At 51.3% G+C, this 18,037-nt stretch overlaps 1 long non-coding RNA gene across 1 annotated transcript; it reads right to left on the reverse strand.

Moving 5' to 3' along the window:
- Window positions 1-14,119: 14,119 nt before the first annotated feature.
- LOC122234737 lies at window positions 14,120-17,495 on the reverse strand. The gene is made up of 3 exons (XR_006212664.1): window positions 17,413-17,495; window positions 15,350-15,477; window positions 14,120-14,762 (listed from the first exon to the last, which is right to left on the reverse strand). It is a non-coding gene; the product is annotated as an uncharacterized LOC122234737 (long non-coding RNA).
- Window positions 17,496-18,037: the final 542 nt, after the last annotated feature.

The following is an 18,037-nucleotide window of genomic DNA, read 5'->3' on the forward strand; positions in this document are numbered from 1 at the left end:
TACCTAGTTTATTCTACATCTCACTTGTGGCATTCCTTCATTCCTCGAGACTATTTCTTAGGTCTTTGGCCTCTGCAGCAATAGATTCTCTGTTGTCTTTCTGTGTTGTTTTCAAGCCTGGCTATTAGTCTTATGACTGTTCTTCCAAATTCTGGTTCAGGTATATTGTTTATATCTGCTTTGAGCAATTCTCTGGCTGTCATTTCTTCCTGGATTTTCTTTTGAGGAGAATTCTTCTGTCTCATCCTTTTAGCTGGGTTTCTGTCTTTTACGTGTTTTGATAGCTGGGTCTGTCCCACTGCTCAGCCCTCGGCAGAGCTTCCCCCTGCTCATAGTGGTGGATTGTCTGGGCCTTCTACCATGTGAACTTTGATTTGTTCATTGAAGTAACCCTGGAAAACAGGAAATGGGAGCACCTGATCCCATACGAAGAGAAAAATGAAAGGGGAGGAAAAAAAGACCAAGCAGAGAATCAAAGAAACTATAAAGCTTAATCCAGAGAGAGAGAAAGGAAAACAAAGAAGAAGGAGATACAGAAAAGGTGTAAAAAGAATAGAGTAAAAATGCCCGATTAAACAAACAAAACAGAGAAATATATATATATATATATATATATATATATATATATATAAAGAATTGGCCAAAAATCAAATCAGAAACTATGAGCTTGATTCCAAAGGTAAAAAAGAAGAGGGTACAAAGAAAAAGAAGAGAAAAGAGAAGAAAAGAAAAGAGAAAAAAAGAGACTAACATTCGGGGCGCCTGGGTGGCTCGGTCGGTTAAGCGTCCGACTTCGGCTCAGGTCATGATCTCACGGTCCGTGAGTTCGAGCCCCGTATCGGGCTCTGTGCTGACAGCTCAGAGCCTGGAGCCTGTTTCAGATTCTGTGTCTCCCTCTCTCTCTGCCCCTCCCCTGTTCATGCTCTGTCTCTCTCTGTCTCAAAAATAAATAAACGTTAAAAAAAAATTAAAAAAAAAAAAAGAGACTAACATCCAAAACTACGGGACAGTTGTCTGTTGGTGCCTGGGACCGGTGTCTGGAGGAGAAACTGTCTGGTTCGGTCAGTGTCGGTCCCACTCTGGTAGGTAAACAGTTACCAGCCACAGAGGGGCGGGGTTTGGTATAAGCGGGTCCTGCTTCCACTGAGGGCCGCTGTCCTGTTCCCTGAAGCCCCGCCATATGGGTGATTGGGAGAAAAATGGCGACACCCCAATGGCTCCTCCCTAGACCAGGTGTCTCAAACCAGGCTGTTCAGGCGGCCCTCACAGAGTAGCGGGGGCAGCTGGCTTGTCCTGCTCTGGTGTTCCGCACCTTCTGAGGCGCTCGACTGGGATTCAAAACCTGGTGTCTTTTTTTCCTTTTTTAATGTTTATTAATTTTTGACAGAGAGAGGGAGAACACAAACAGGGGAGGGACAGAGAGGGGGACAGGAGATCCAAAGCGGGCTATGCGCTGAGAGCAGCAAGCCCGATGTGGGGCTTGAACTCACAAACTGGAAGATCATGACCTGAGCCGAAGTCCAACGCTCAACTGACTGAGCCACCCAGGTGCCCCCAGAACCCGATGTCTTAAGAGCCCCGCACCTCACAGATTCTGTCTGGAGGAGTGCCACTCCACCCAGCCACAAAGGGCCTCTGGCTGGTGCTGGCAGGTCTTTTGTCCTGGGGGGGGGTGGGCAATAAACCCCAGTACTCAAGAAAGGGGGCTGTTCACTCCCAGCACTCCCCCAAGACTGCTACCGCGCCCTGGGGTCTGCCTCCCTACCCCCGAGCTGTGCACGGCCAGGCTCCGGTCCGGAGAAAGCCTCGCACTTTTGAAAACTGCAATCTTGGGGCGCCTGGGTGGCTCAGTCGGTTAAGTGTCCGACTTCGGCTCAGGTCACGATCTCGCAGTCCGCGAGTTCGAGCCCCGCGTCGGGCTCTGGGCTGACGGCTCAGAGCCTGGAGCCTGTTTCAGATTCTGTGTCTCCCTCTCTCTCTGACCCTCCCCTGTTCATGCTCTGTCTCTCTCTGTCTCAAAAATAAATAAACGTTAAAAAAATTAAAAAAAAAAAAAAAGAAAAAGAAAACTGCAATCTTCAGCCCCTGAAGCTGTTTGCAAAGAGGGACCGGCAGTCTCCGCATTTCTCGTTCCCCAGTCCCGGGTCCGGAGAGGTTTTCCCCTTGTCCTAGCACAGTGTTGCAGTTCCACGGCCTCTCTTTCTCTCCCTTCAGTCTCTCCACAGAAGGGGTTCCCTCCCCTCCGTGCCTACGTTGTTCTATCTCCCCCAGTTCGCATCCACGCGCCTCTGTCCCGCCCGGCTGTCTCCCTCCACCAGCGGCGATCTGTCACTCTGCAGATCTGATTTCCTGGGTGTCCCTAGCGTTCTGACCCCAATACAGCCGTGCTTGAGGGACGAGGGAAATCCCAGTCCCCCTACTTCGCCATCTTACCTCCTCCCCAAACCCTGACTTTCTAGGGAGAGAACCAGGAAAAGGGGGTCTTGGAGGTTTGGAGAGTGCAGGGGAAGTCATGGAGAGGACAGAGCGGGGAAAAAGGATTCTTTAAATGTGTGCACGAAGCCCCAAGGCCTGAGTTGTGCGTGCGTGGAACTAACGTGAAACAGCCTAGCAAAGGCTTTGAGAACTGAGATGAGACAACTTTCTCCGTAAAGGGCCAGAGAGTCAATATTTTAGGCTTTGTGAGTAACATATGTTCTCTGCTACATAGTCCGTCCTTCCTTCCTTCCTTCCTTCCTCCCTCTCTCTCTCTCCTATAAATATAAAAACCAGTTTTATCTCATAGGCTATTCCAAAAACAAACCACAAACTGGATTTGATTTGTGGGGTGTAGTAGGCCAACCCCTAGTGTAGACCACTACCGAGGTCCCAAACTGGCCTCTGGGCAATGCACACGTACCGTGGACCAAGCCAGCATGGCAAAGGTTTTTTTCAAATGGAATTTTCTGGGGCGCCTGGGTGGCTCAGTCGGTTAAGTGTCCGACTTCGGCTCAGGTCATGATCTTGTGGTTCACGAGTTCGAGCCCCGCGTTGGGCTCTGTGCTGACGTCTCAGAGCCCGGAGCCTGCTTCTGATTCTGTGTCTCCCTCTCTCTCTGCCCCTCCCCCCATTCATGCTCTGTCTCTGTCTCAAAAAGAAATAAACGTTAAAAAACAAACAAACAAACAAATGGAATTTTCTTTGGAATCATAGCTCAATGGAGGGGGATCCCAACTTGGGGTTTGAACCTAGCCACGATGATTTCCTTCTTAAAAAAAAAAAAAAAAGAAAAGAAAAATCAACATTTATCACAAGATTTTAATAGGACCTAGAGTTTCCTAACATAACACTCAGAATTCCAGGACAAAACCCAAACTTACTCCACATGAGAAGAACCAGGAACATGTTAATAATTCTTAAGGGAAATGCTAATCATTTGCTGCATTAGTCAGGGTTCTCCAGGGGAAAAGAGGTGGTAGGATATACAGATAGAGACGCGGTGAAGAGGAGATTTATTATAGGAATTGGTTCATGCCGCCGTGGAGGCCCAGAAAGCCCCCAGTCGACTCTCTGCAAGCTAGAGACCCAGGAAAGCTGGTGGTATAATTCAGTCCAGTGATCAATTGAGATGATCATGTGGGTTTTTTTGTTTCTCATTTTGCTCATGTGAGATATTACACAGACTGATTTTGCTATGTTGAAACATCTGTGTGGTTCCAGGAATAAATCCCATTTGGTCATGGCTTATGATTCTTTTAATAGGCTGCCAAATTTGGTTGGCTAGTATTTTTAATGAAGATTTTTGCATTGATGTTTGTAAGAGATATTGGCGTATCATTTTTCCTGTAGTGTCTTTGTCCGGTTTTGGTATAAGGTAATTAATGCTGGCTTCATAGAATGCGTTAGGAGATCCTTCGCTTCGGTTTCTGGGAAAATTGTGAGAAGAATTGGTATTGGGTCTTCTTTAGGTGTTTGGGAGAATTGACTGGTGATGCCATCGGGTCCAGAATTTTCTTTGTGGGGAGATTTTTAATTACTGATTCAATCTCCTTTTTTCTTCAATCTCCTCTATTTCTTCGCAATTTAATGCTGATAGGTTTTGTGTTTCCAGGAGTTTGTCCATTTTATGCAGGTTATTGTTGGGAGATGTCATCCAGAAGACATGACCACTGGTTGACCCATGAGCCGGACCCCAGTCCCCTCCCCTCTCCCATCCTTGGAATATGGGTTTCACTTGCCTTTTCTGCTCCCAGCAGCTGCTCCCAGGACAGAGTCTTGAGATAATGGTGTTGTATTCAGACCGATATATGTGCTGAATACAGTGAAGACCTCTATATAAACTTTATTTTTTTAATTAATTTATTTTTTAAAGTTTATTTGTTTATTTTGGGGGGGGGGAGGGCAGACAGAGAGGGAGAGAGAGGATCCTAAGCAGGCTCCACGGTGCCCGCGCAGAGCCCAACACGGGGCTTGAGTGCATGAACCGTGAGATCATGACTTGAGCCCAAATCAAGAGTAGGACGCTTAACTGACTGAGTCGCCCAGGCACCGCCGTGTGTATAAACTTCTAAAATATGGCAGGCAGTTTGGAGTTCTCATCTTGAGTCGCCCAAGACCAGCCTTGTAGGTAATTTCCCATGTTTATTACACCTGCCATCTACCAGTCTGGAGTGGCCTGCCCCTTTCTTTGGCCTCTCCTTGTCCTCTGTAAACGGGACCACTTTCAGATCTCACCCGGGATGCTCCCTAAGAGCTTGCCAACCAGCCGCTACTCAGTTTGTTGGTGTATGGGCTCTTCGTAGCGCTGTCTTATAATCTTTCTGCAGATCCAGCAATAGCCCAGCTGTCATTTCTGACTTTAATAATTTGCATCTTCTCCCTTTTTCTCCTAGTCACTAGCTAAAAAATTTGTCGATTTAGTTGAACTTTTCAAAGAACTGACTTCTGGTTTCATTGATTTTTCTCTATTGTTTTTCTCTTCTCTATTTTGTTGATCCCTGCTCTAATCTTTATTATTTCTTTCTGTTTGCTGGCTGTGGATCCAGTTTGTTTTTCCTTTTTTTATTCTTTAAGTTATAAAGTTAAATGGTTGATTTGCGCTCTTGTTGTTTTTTTTAATATTTACTTATTTCTGAGAGAGAGAGAGAGAGAGAGAGAATAGGAGCAGGGGAGGGGGTGAGAACGAAGAAGACACAGAATCCGAAGCAGGCTCCAGGCTCTGAGCCGTCAGCACGGAGCCCGATACTGGGCTCCAACCCATGAACCGTGAGATCATGACCTGAGCTGAAGTCAGACACTCGACCAACTGAGCCACCCAGGCACCCCTCTTGTTTTTTTTAATGTAAGTGTGTTTATGACTATAAATATTCCTCTTGGTACTGCTTTTGCTGCACCCCATAACTTCAGGTATGTTGTGTTTTTGTTTTCTCTCCAAGTATTTTCTCATTTCCTTTGTGATTTCTTCTTTGACCCACGGGTTGTTTAAAATTCTGTTGTATAATTCCCACGATTTTGCGAATGTCCCAGTTTTCCTTCTGTTACAGATTTCTAACTTCATCTCTTTTCGGTCAGAGAAGATACTTTGTGTGATGGCCACCTTTTCAAATCCATTGAGACTTAATTTGTGGCCTAACATAGACTGTGGCCTGGAAAACGTTCCCTGTGCACTTAAGAATACATATTCTGGTTTGGGGTAGATTGTTCTAATACGCCTGTTGGAGCGAGTCTGTTTGCTGTGTTGTTTCCTTACGTTCGTCTCTGTCTCTTGATCGGAGAGTTTAATTCCTTTACATTTAAAGTAATTACTGATGAGGAGAGACTTCTGTCATTTTTCTATTTGTTTTCTATATGCTTTCTAGCTTTCTTTGTGTCCCTCATCTCCCGCATCACCGTCTTCTTTTGTGTTTAGTTGAATTTCTTACTGAAATGTTGAAATTTCTTTCTTATTTCCTTTTGTGTCTATTCTATAGCTGTGTTCTTTGTGGTTACTATGGGGATTGTATGTAACGTGCTAAAGTTATAACACTCGAATCTGAATTTATGGCAGTTGAACGTCAATAAAGCGCAAATATTCTGCTCTTTTATAGCTCTGGCCCCACCCCTTCCAGGTGCTGATGTCAGAAAATTACATCTTTATACTTTGTGTTTGCAAAAAACACAAACTTGTAGTTCCTTTAAATGCATTAGCCTCCTGCATTCTGTAGAAAGCAAGATTTGGAGTTATAAACCAAAGTTACAGTAATCTAGTTCTTACACTAATATTTTTTAAACATTTTTTAATGTTTATTTTTGAGAGCGAGACAGACACAGAGCACAAGCAGGGGAGGGGCAGACAGAGGGAGACACAGAAACGAAAGCAGGCTCCGGGCTCTGAGCTGTCAGCACAGAGCCCGATGCGGGGCTCGAACTCACAAACCGCGAGATCATGACCTGAGCTGACATTGGATGCTTAACCCACTGAGCCATCCCTACACTGTTTTGTTTTTTTAATATATTAGTCTTTCTCTCTCCCTCTCTCTCTCTGTCTCTCTGTCTCTCTGTCTCTTTTAAATTCCAGTGTAGTTACGAGCATCTGGGTGGTTCAGTCAGTTAAGCGTCCAACTTCGGCTCAGGTCATGATCGCGCGGTTTGCGGGTTTGAGCCCCCGCGTCGGGCTCCTCACTGATAATGCAGAGTCTGCTTGGGATTCTCCCTCTCCCTCTCTCTCTGCCCCTCCTCCACTCGTGCCTTCTGTCTCTGTCTCAAAAATAAATAAATAAACCTTAAGAAAAATTTCCAGCGTAGTTAACATACAGTGTCGTATTCGTTTCAGGCGTACAATATAGTGACTCAATAATTCCATACGTGACTCGGTGCTCCTCCTGACAAGTTTACCCTTAATCCCTTTCACCTATTCCACCCCATCCCTCCACCCCCCAAGATACATTAGTCTCTTGAATTGTGTAGCGAACAAACAAAAAGTACGGTTACAAACCCTTGTTACAGTATCAGTGGCTTTTATCATTGTCAGTGCGTCTGCTTTATTTATTGAGATCTTTATGATCTCAACAACATCTTCGTGTTACTGCCTAGTGATCTTCAACGCCACCTCGTAAGACCCTCTCGAGCATTTCTCGCAGAGTGGGTTGTATGGTCATAAACGCTCTCAGCCTCTGTTTATCTGGGAGTGTCTTCATTTCTCCCTCACTTCTGAAGGCCAGTTTTGCCAGACAGAGGATCCTTTTGGCTCTTTGAATATATCAGCCCCGGGTCTTCTGGCCTCAAAGTTGCCGATGAGAAATCTGCTGACAATCTGATTGAGGACCCATCATGGCTGAAGGGTCACTTCTCTCCCACTTCTTTCAAGACTCTTCCTTTGGGAGCGCCTGGGCGGCTCAGTCAGTCAAGCATCCGACTCTTGGTTTTGGCTCAGGTCGTGATCCCGTGGTTTTGTGAGTTTGCGCCCCGCGTCTCTCTCTCTCTCTGTCTCTTCCCTGCTCACGCTGTCTCCGTCTCTCTCAAAAGAAACAAATAAACTTAAAAAAAAAGTTCTCTCTTTGTCTTTGCCACGCAGGGCTTGAACTCACAACCCTGAGATCAAGACCTAAGCTGAGACCAAGAGTTGGATGCTTAACCAACTCAGCCACCCGGGGGCCCTTGTCTTTTCCTTTGGAAAGTTTGATTACAGTGTATCTCGGTAGGGGTGTCTTTGAGTTCATTCTACTTAAAGTGCGTAGAACTTGGAAGTTACATTCATGTCTTTCATCAAATTCAGGAGGTTTCCAGCTATTATTTCTTCAAACGTTCTCTGCCCCCCTCACTCCCTCCTTCTGGGATTCCTGTGGTGCCCGTGTTGGTCTTTGTGATGGTCTCTTGGGCTCTGGTTACTTTCGTTCAATCTTTTTTGTTCCTGTTCCTCAGCCCCAGTATTTTCCCTTGCCTTATCTTCAGGCTCTTTTCTTCTGCCTACTCAAATCCGCTTGGAATCCCTCTAGTGAGTTTTTCATTTCCGTTGTCGGACTTTTTAGCTCCAGAATTTCTTTCAGGTCAGGTCACTTTCAGGGACGGCTTCTGGCGGATTATTTTTTCCCTTTGACCGGGCCCCGTTTTCCGATTTCTTTGGTATGCCTTGTGATTTTTTGTCATCATTGTTGAGAACTGGGCATTTGACTCTAATTCTGTGGTAACTCTGAAAATCTATTCTCTCCCTTCCCCTGGGTTTGCTGGGCTTTTCTCTTTATGATTATTTATCGTCTCTGGGTTTTTTTCTATTAGAGGCTATCTCTGTGCTGAAGATCAAGCCGAAGTGTAAACTTAAAGTGTTCTCAGATCTTCGTTGAGCCTTTCTTTGGGCATGCTGTTCACTTTCTAATTTCCCCCAAATATGCAGTTGTTTTGAATGTCTTAGGGTTTTTCCCCCAACCCTGGCTCCCACCAGCTCTATGCCAGGAATACATGCATAGGTGCCTGCCGTGGGGATGGGGTGGGGGATTGGTCATGGCTACTAAAGTCGGGACACCTGGGTGGCTCAGTTGGTTAAGCGTCTGACCTCAGCTCAGGTCATGATCTCACAATTCATGAGTTCAAGCCCCACATCGGGCTGTCTGCTGTCTGCACAGAGCCTGCTTTGGATCCTCTGTCCCTCTCTCTCAGCCTCTCCCCAGCTCACACTCTCTCTAAAAAGCAAATAAACATTTTTTTTTAAGTAACTGAAGTCAACCACAGTTACATTAAAAAAAAACCAAAACAGCTTTATTGAGATAAAATTCCCATGTCACACAACTCACCCATGTAAAGTGAACAGTTCAACGGCTTTTAGTCTATTCACAGTGTTGTGCAACTATCAGGACAATCAACTTTAGAACATTCTCATCGCCCCCCTCCACAACAGCAACAAAAAAACCTTATCATTTACCCATCACCCCTAATCACTCCATACCCCTGCACTGTCCCCCCCCCCCCCCCCGCACCAGACTACTCATCTGCTTTTTGTCTCTGAATTTGTCTGCTCTGGATGCTTCATACAAATGAAGTCACACACTCTGGCTTCTTTTATGAGCATCATGTTCTCAAGGCTCACGCATGTCGTAGCAGGCAGGTATCAGTGCTTTTTCCACTTCGTGGTTGAAGAACGTTCCATTGTGCAGAAGGACCACATTTGGCTTAGCATTCATCCCCAAATCGGTGGCAATTTATCATCTATACCTTCCCCTGGAGGTTGAAGCCTTCAGGAGACTCCAGAGCCCCAAATCTCACATCAGACAGATTGTGTCCCATGCAGAGGGTCATCTAGGCAGAGAGAGAGATTCCTGGTGTTTCCTACTCCATCCTCCCAGAATCCTGATTGATTTTTTTAGAGATTATGGCTGTCTACCACCTTGAAGACTCTCAGCGTCCCAGTGGACTTAATGTGGGCACGAATAGATCCGAGCGTTGCAAGGGGTGGACTGTAGCAGATGCTTTTTGGTGGCCCCGTGTCACACCCCCTCTGATTGCAGCAGCAGCTGGGCGGAGAGTTGTAGGTGAGCTCAGGCACACTGATAGTGTCCCACGTAAGCCTGTGATGTGCGTCCCTCCCCTCTCTGGCTCAGGGTCCTCTCCCTGAGGCTATGAGCAAATACTGCAGGCAGAATTGTGGGAGAGCCAAAACTCCCAGGAGAAACACTCAGCCACTGGGGCACAGGAGGCAGCGGAAAAATGCTGTGTCCCCCTTCTTCCGGAAAGACAATTCTGGAAGGACATTCCGTACGCTTTTCAGGGGTCCCTACATGTCGACAATCATTTCCTCCACGTGTTCGTAAAGTCCCAAGAGAAAAAGAGCTTTTAGACGGTTATCTGATTGGCGGGGCCATCCTCCCTGGTACCCAACCTGTGCAAAGCAGGCAAGTGGTCGTTCTTTGACTAAATGGGGCTTCGGCCTGAAATTTGTCTTGTGTTGTTAGGCCTGACGGTCACGTGGTACCAAACATCGCATAAGATGCTTCGAAGAATAACCATGACGATAACAGAAAAATAACACAACACCCGTGAGCGCTTAAGGAATGCCGGGTGTCCACATGCAGCGTCTTGGATGCTTGTTGACTCTCCGGGGTCACCATCAGTGTCACTTCCATTTTCTGGGTGAGGAAACCGGGCTCAGAGAGGTTAAGCTGCTGGCCCAGGGACACCCAGCAGTCATGTGAGAGAGTCAGTATTTTCACACCCCCTCTGCTCCTTAGCAGGACTGTTGGGTTCTACCACTCGGCTCAGTGCCTGGCACAGGGGGGTTCAGGCAGGGGCCTGGGAGATGGGTTCGGCTCTGCACACGGCCTCCAGTGCAGGGCCCAGCTCAGAGCGCCCGCCCGCCCGTGTCCGCTTCTTGAACCTGCGCACGCACGAGTGAGACCGGCCCCCACCCCCCGGCCTCCCTGGGTGACGGGGAGCAGCCTTGAACTCCACTCTCGATCAGCCTCCCTCAATGCAGATGGACTGCTGTTGGTGTTCTTGGGACATAATTTTCAGTGAGACAGGACCATTGGGAAAGTCATAAATACACATTCAGATGCACGCGATGGATAATAAACTCGGCTCCAACGAGTCACTTGAGTTGCCATAAATCTTGGCCGCGTTTTCTTCCCGGGGGCCTGTAAATCAGGCCCATCTCCTTCTTCTCCTCTGTCTTCCCGGCCGCCCCTACCTGCCATCGGTTATGCGGCGGGTGGAGCATCTGACAGCCGGCCCCCCACGCTGCCCTTAAACCCCCCGTGCACAACCTGCCACCATCCCGGGGGGCCGGGGCGTCTCTCCCATTCGAGGCCTCCTTTGTGCTTTGCTGAACAGCAGCCACACCACGAATGATGGTTCACACCAGCCTGATGGGGTTCAACGACACGCAGTTCTTAAAAGCAGGCCGTGGCCGGTCCTCGCCTCTCCCCTCCCCTGGGCCTGGGCCTCTGCGGGCTGTTTCCAACACGCCAACGAAGCAAGGGGCAGGGAAAACCTGGCGGGGTCTGGAGTTCCGGACACAGTGGGCCGAAGCGGTTCTGTAACTGGGGACTGCAGCCCCGTCCCTTCTCTGGGCCTCAGTGCGCTCGCCTGCAGGATGGAGACAGTCATCCCTACTTCCCACGATGGTTTTACCCAGGATCGTAATCCTCGGGTAACCCGCGTCAGAGAAAGCCTCAAACCTCAGTGGCTGAACCCCAACACAAGGGTTTAATTTCTGTCCCTGCAAAGTCCCACCTGGAGGCCTTCTTCCACCTCAGGGCTTCATTATGTGGAATGTGTGTCCCTCGAAGACTGCGGCCGGAGAAGGGAGAGATGGGAGGGAGCACGTCGCCTCGGAGCTGCCCCCAGCCCGGAAGTGAGGGGGGTCCCCTCGCTCGCATCCGTGATACAACACATGGTCTCTGAGGGCCAAACTCTCTCTCCTCTTCTCCCCATCACCTAGCCCTCCCTTGGGCTGGCTAACAGCACCTATGGCCTTTCTCCCAGCCCCTGGCTCCTCCCGGCCTCTGTTGTGACTTAGTCAAGAGGACTCGAGGAAGGCTCCCTGTCTGCAGCTGGGCCCCGCTTGCAGGAAGCCTTCCGGGATTTCCTGGGCTCCTGTGAGCGTGGGGAGAGAGGAGGCTGTGGCGTTCTCAGCACTGTGGCTGGATAGGGAGGAAGCAGTCTGGCCTAGGAGGGTCTCCCTTGTCTCTGGGGCCTGACGCCTGCCGAACAGCCCCCCGCCCCAGCTGGCCACGTGGATTCACGACTAGAGCCCCTTATGCGTGGCCTGCCCTCCTTGTCAAACATAGAAGCAGTGGGCCATGGTAAGGCGGGGAAGCAGGATATCCCAGAGGGCAGGGCCCGGTGTGGCTGGAGGAAACAGACTGATAGAATACCCTGCTACCAGGGCAAAGGGTTGGAGACCCCCCAGGACCCCCTTGCCCACGGCTGGAGACCGCTGCATTATAGTGAGTCTGTCTAAACTGTAGGGGCAGATGCCCTGAGTTCTAGTCTCGGCCTGGGTGCTAATTTAGCCTGTGGCCTTGAGCCAACCCTTTCATGCCTGGGCCTCAACTTGCACATCTGTAAAATGGGGCCGGTTTTCATCCCGCCCACCTTACGAGGTTAGCTACAAAGCACCCAAGCAGGGGTTCTGGGTGGGGGTGGGAAGGTGAGGTGTGAGAGGCCAGAGGGAACCCTCTGATGGGATCTAAACTCCTGCTTGTGAGCAGCTCTGGGCTGGGACGGCAAGTCCAACTTCTCTGGAATCCAGGCGGGGCCCAGAGGTCAGCTCTGGATGACCGAGGAGCTACTGTTTCTCTCTCCTTCCTGCCACCCCAAGGGAAATCTGCTGCTTGTCCCTGGTGGAACTCTATTTTTCCATCTCCCATTCTCCAAAGCACCCCATAAAATACCAGAAATAAACATCGTGCATGGCTTTCATTTGAAGAGGGTTTGTCTTTCCCCTTTTATTACTTCTTACCACGATATACCAGCCTTTCATCTCTGTGCACTCGGGTCAGTGACCCTGGGAGGCAGGCCAAAGGCAGTGCGTCCCAGTCTCTTTGGTCAAATGAGGACTCACTTCTAGGAATGCTGGGGTGACCACGAAGGGCTGCCTGGATGAGGCAACAAATGCAGGGCAGAGGAAGGAGCACTGGGTCTGGTTTTGAAGGATGAGTAGAAGTTCGTGGGGGTGGGGAGAAGTGGGGTGGGAGCCTCCGTATAAAGGATGAGTAGAAGTTCGTGGGGGTGGGGAGAAGTGGGGTGGGAGCCTCCGTATAAAATGACTCTTTGAAAAAGTCAACATTTCCGTGATTTTGTAGAAATTAATCAGGAACACATGTGTTCTATTTTTCATAAGTTGCAAAAGATCAAAAGGGAAGGAAAAATCTCTCAGGGTAAAAGACAATGCGAGTTCCATCACCAGCCCAAACGCCCCACACACCCCCCGCCCCCTCCCCCGCCTTCCATCCGGGGCTTCCTTCCACCCAGCACCCGCTGTGCCCTCTGCCACCCCCCTCAGGCGAATGTGTGAGCCCCAGGCTGGGCGTGGGCCACGGGGGAGCCTCAGATGCGGCCCATACCCAGGGTGCTCAGAGGCAGGAGGGAGCACCAGCGGTGAGGGGCAATGGCAGTCGCCGTGACCGGTGCCGGGAGGAAAAGCTCAGGGCTGGGGAAAGCTGCAGAAGCCTCGAGCCCAGCCAAGTGAGGGAACAGGACAAGGGACAGTTGGAGAAGAAATGAGATGTGAGCTGGGAACAGAGCAGGATTGCCTTGACGGTGCTCCTCAAGAATCTGGATTTCCCTGTGCGCTTTCCTTCCAGAGCTTTCCGAGGACCCGGGTTTGGGGACAGAAGCTCCCATCGGCCTCCCTCTTACTGTGAGGCTCTGCCCCAGCCTCGAACCTCAACCAGCCACCTGCAAATGGGGGGAGGGGGGCTGTGAGGGGCCATGGACAGGCGGGCGCCTGCTTCGGCCTCTCTCTCACCACGGCCCCATCTTTGCCGGCCTCGCCTGGCTGTGTCCTCTGTGCGGGCTGCAGCGGGGGCAGTAGAGGCGAGAGGGCAGTCCCTGGGGCCCCCACCCTGCATGCCCAGCATGCCCAAGGAAGAGGGGCCCAGGCTTCCCGGGGTCCTGACACTCCTGCCTCCATCTGGGTGGAGCGAGGCCGGGAGGCCTGACGGAGACGCGGAGACTCGAAGGCCTCTTGTGCTTCAGCCTCAGTGCGCCAGATCAAGGCTCCCTCCCTCCTTCCCAACCCCCACCCGGGGCACCCCCACCTTGGTCTGAGCAGCGCCCAGCCCGCCACCCCGCCCGCCCCCGCGGTGGGCGCCGTGCCAGCCCTGCGGGCGGGTGGTGAAATAATCCGGCTAGACGGGCTGCCATCTTGGCACGTCCTGAGGCGCCTGGGGCCGCGGGGAGCTTCAAAAGGAAAATTAATGTCTCTTACCAGCAATTAGAGGAAATTATTTAGATAGAAATCTTGTTTTATATCTCCCCATTCTTGTTTTTCAATCCCCAGCCTTTGATTTCTTTCTTCTTCGGGGATTCTCGGAAAGACACGGAAAGCCTGGGCCGCGCACCGAGGCCTAATGAGCGCCGGGCGCACCTGGCGTCGCGGCCTCACCCGTGGAGGCGGCTTCTGAGGTGCGGTGCTTCCTGAACCCAGCCCTGGGGTCTTCCAGTGCGGCTGGCGGCACCCTTGGCAGCGAGCGCCACACTCCTGGGGTGGGCAGTCGTGGGTGGGCCTCTGTTCCAGCTGCCTCTGCCGCTGCCCTCAGGGGGCGTCTGGGGGTGGCCTGGTGCCGGGGGCAGGCCTGAGGGGCAAGGGTCTGCGAAGCAGCCCGGGGGAGGGGCCAACACCCGTCTTCCGTCAGCAGGGAGACCCCCCCTCTCACCTCCACCCTTCAGCATCTCCCCGCTGCCTCAGATGAGGTCCCAACCGCACAGCTGGGTGTTCAGAGCCCTGCAGATCCAGCCCTGCCAGCTGCCCTGGCAGTACCCCTGCCCCCTCCACCCCTCATCCCTGTCTTCGGCTGTCCAGAATGCCCGGCTTGTCCCAGACCGGAGCCGAGCTGCTGTGAGCCTGGGCCTGAAATCGACGGCCTTATCTTTCTCTACCTGGGCGACCCCGGCTCCTCCTTCCAGGTTGGGGCCTACCTCAGCCTCCTCAGAAACTCTGAGTCACCTCCCAGAAGAGTTGGTGTCCCCTGCATTTATAGCCCAGGCCTCTGCCCTGATCCTGTCACTATTTGTGGGCCTGGGAGCTCCTCAAAGCCAGGGAGCAGGTGTGCTGCATTTCAGGGTCCCCAGTACTGGGTGGCCCCAAGGGGCTTCAGCAACAGAGTTATGAGGATAAAGCAAAATAAAGAAGTTGAGATGCTTTGCAATCGTATTAAAGCCATTCACCGTCCCTCCTTCCCTCCACCCAGCCGTCTGTCCACCAACCCACCCATTATCAACTCATCCGTCCATCCAAACATTCAATCCATCCACCACTCATTTGTCCACCCACACACCCATCCATCCTTTCACCCATCCCTCCATCCACCCATTCATGCCTCCATCATCCATCCATTCATGCCTCCATCATCCATCCCTCCATCCATTCATCCCTCCATCACCCATCCACCCATCCCTCCATCCCTCCATCCACCCATCCATCCGTTCATCCCGCCATCATCCCTCATCCACCCATCCATTCATTCCTCCATCATCCATCCATTCATCCCTCTATTCATCCATCCATTCATCCCTCCATCATCCACCCATCCATCCCTCCATCCCTCCATTCACCCATCCATCCATTAATCCCTCCCTCCATCCATCCATCCATCCATTCATCCCTCCATCGTCCATCCATCCATCCATCCATCCAACCACCCATGCTTTTGTCCCTGTTCATTTAACAACCACTCACCGAGGCCTCCTGTGTGCCAAGCCTGTGTTAGGATCTGAGGGACCGAAGGGGGTCAGAAGCAGGACCTGCCTCCAGGACCCCCTCCCAGGTAGAAGCTGTCAGCAGCAGCAGAGAGGCACAGGCAGGAGCTGAGGGAGCGAAAAAGAGCATAAGACCCGGGATGGCAACCCTCGAGCACTAATGCTTCTTACCACTGCTGATGCGCCCTCTGCCCTCAAGCTCAGCTTGCTTTGGGAACCCCAGGAGACCAGGAATGTTTCCACCAGGAGTCCGCCTGAGGGCACGGATATGGAGGTAGAGGTGAGGAGGCAGGAAACCCAGGCACAGAGAGGCTAAGTCATGACTCGGTGGCTAGGAAGCTGCTGAGCTAGGATGTGGGCCCGGAGGCACATTCCTAACCTCTGCCTTGTACCGATCTGTCAACAGCCCGTACTTAGGGCCCTCAAGTCAAATGCCCAGAAAAGTGCCGTTCAGTGGCTGTTCGGCACCTGCTTACACACCTCCCCTGACAAGAAGCTTACTCCGCTCCCAGGCAGCAAGGCCTCTCCACGAATAGCTCTGACTGTGAACTGCTCTTTGGTGGATGGAGGTCCCGTTGGTCCCGGTCCTGCCCCTGGACCGTGTATATTCCTGCTGCCCCAGAATGTCTCTGCAGAAACCTGAAGATAGCGGTGGTATCGCCGAGCCCTCTCTTTCCCTCTACGCTCCCCCATCCAACTCCCCTCCCAGCTGTCAGTCTGGCACAGAAGGCCAAGTGCATCATGGAGGCCACAGGAGAGGGGAGGCAGCCCCAGAGAGCAGAGGGAGGAAAGTACGTTGTGGCATAAATTTGGATCTTAACCTCGTTCTTGGCTTTGTTCTATTCCTTCCAAACTTTCACGTGTATCAGCCTCCAAATCCTTATATAATCACTCCATCTTTGTTGCTGTAAAATGCCTTGATTTTGTTTTGGGGAGAAGGTAGAGATATATAAATAAAGCAACAAGGCAACCCCGCGGAGTTTTAGGGGATGTCCGCGTCTGGGTCTTTTCTCCCTCACGGTCACCGGCATACCCACGGCGCGCCCACCCGCCCTACCCCGCTCCACAGAGTAGGAGGAAACGGCATCTGTCAAAATTGGGGCTTTCCCCCACATTTTCCAGCACGACACAGAACCTGCCCCTCCTCTCTCTTCCCAGGGACCCCAAGATGCATTCATTGACTCACCCACCCAGTGTCTGTTGGGTGCTGCTGGGGGGCACTGGGCTGAGACGATGGGGCAGGCTGCTGTCCTGTACCAGCTCAGGGGCTGGGGGAGGCTGCTTGGGCTGTGTGCCTGCCCCCCCTCCCGGTATCTCACCGAACCCTCACAACCCCGGGGCCCATTTCATGGATGCGAAAACTGCCGGGCCTCAAACACCAAGGGAGAAGTTCCTGTCTGCCCAGCACCAGCCGATCCAAAATAATAGCGGGGCTGATTTATTGTTTTTCTCGTTTGACCTTTGCCGCAGCTCTGAGAGGAAGTCATTGTTCCCTCTATTTGCCAGCGAGGAAACGGAAGCTCAGAGAAGTTGACCCATCCACCTTGCAAGTCGGAGTAAAAATGCAGAATTCTCTGCCCTGAGTCCGGGGCGGGAGGCAAAGTGAGCCCTCCTTGCGGGGGTGGGGGGCAGGGGGAGCTTCAGTTCTTGTCTCTGTTCCACTCGTGACAACAGGGGTGACTCTGGACGAGTCACTTCCCCTCATCTATGCCATTCTGCCCCTCTCTAATTGCCTAGACCCTGGAGTCTCTACCACCTGGACCTTGTCCTGCGGTGTCCCAGGGACTCCAGCCCATCCCAGGTGGACTCTATTTTCTTCCCTGTGATTTCAGACTGACAACAGTGTCTACTTTACGTATCAGGAAATTAATGAGATACAATATCATGGTTCTAACAAGCCCATTGTAGATGCCCAGTAAATGTTAGCCACTACGTGGCTAGGAACGTGTCTTCGTGGACCGCTGGCTGTGGGTTCACGCGTGTGGCCCCTGAACGTCCGAGCATCCGACAATCACTTGAAATCTGTAGCATTCATCCACCTACCTGTTGACCTTGGCAGCTGGTCTGGTGGATTAAAGATGGCCACAGATTTTTTGTCACTTCCTTCAAGAGATCGATTTCTCCTCCCTTAGAGTCTAGGCTGGCCTTGTGACAGCATAACCCACAGAACGCCACGGAATGGACACTGTGCTGGCCCCAGTCCCAGCCTTTAAGAAGACAGGTAGCTTTGGGGCGCCTGGGTGGGTCAGTCAGTGAAGCATCCGATTCTTGGGTTCGGCTCAGGTCACGATCTCATGGTTCGAGTTCGAGCCCCACATCAGGCTCTGTGTTGGCAGTACGGAGCCTGCTTAGGATTCTCTCTCTCTCTCAAAATAAATAAAAATAAACTTAAAAATAAAAGACCAGTGGCTTCTGGTTTCTCCTTCTTAGACACTCCCTCTTAAAATCTAGCCATCTGGCTCCAAAAACGTGTGCAGAAGCCACATGCGGGTAGCCTGTGTGACACCCCCTGCTAAGATCCCAGCCGACAACCAGCATCAGTCGCTAGTCAGGGGAATGAGCCATCTGGGATGTTCCAGCCCTATCGGGCCCCACATGGCTGCAGCCCCCAGCGAACACCGAACACACTGCATGAAGCAGAAGAAATTCCCAGCCGAGCACAGTCAAC

The sequence above is a fragment of the Panthera tigris genome, chromosome E3, assembly GCF_018350195.1.
Source record: "Panthera tigris isolate Pti1 chromosome E3, P.tigris_Pti1_mat1.1, whole genome shotgun sequence".
In the NCBI taxonomy this organism is placed as follows: domain Eukaryota; kingdom Metazoa; phylum Chordata; class Mammalia; order Carnivora; family Felidae; genus Panthera; species Panthera tigris.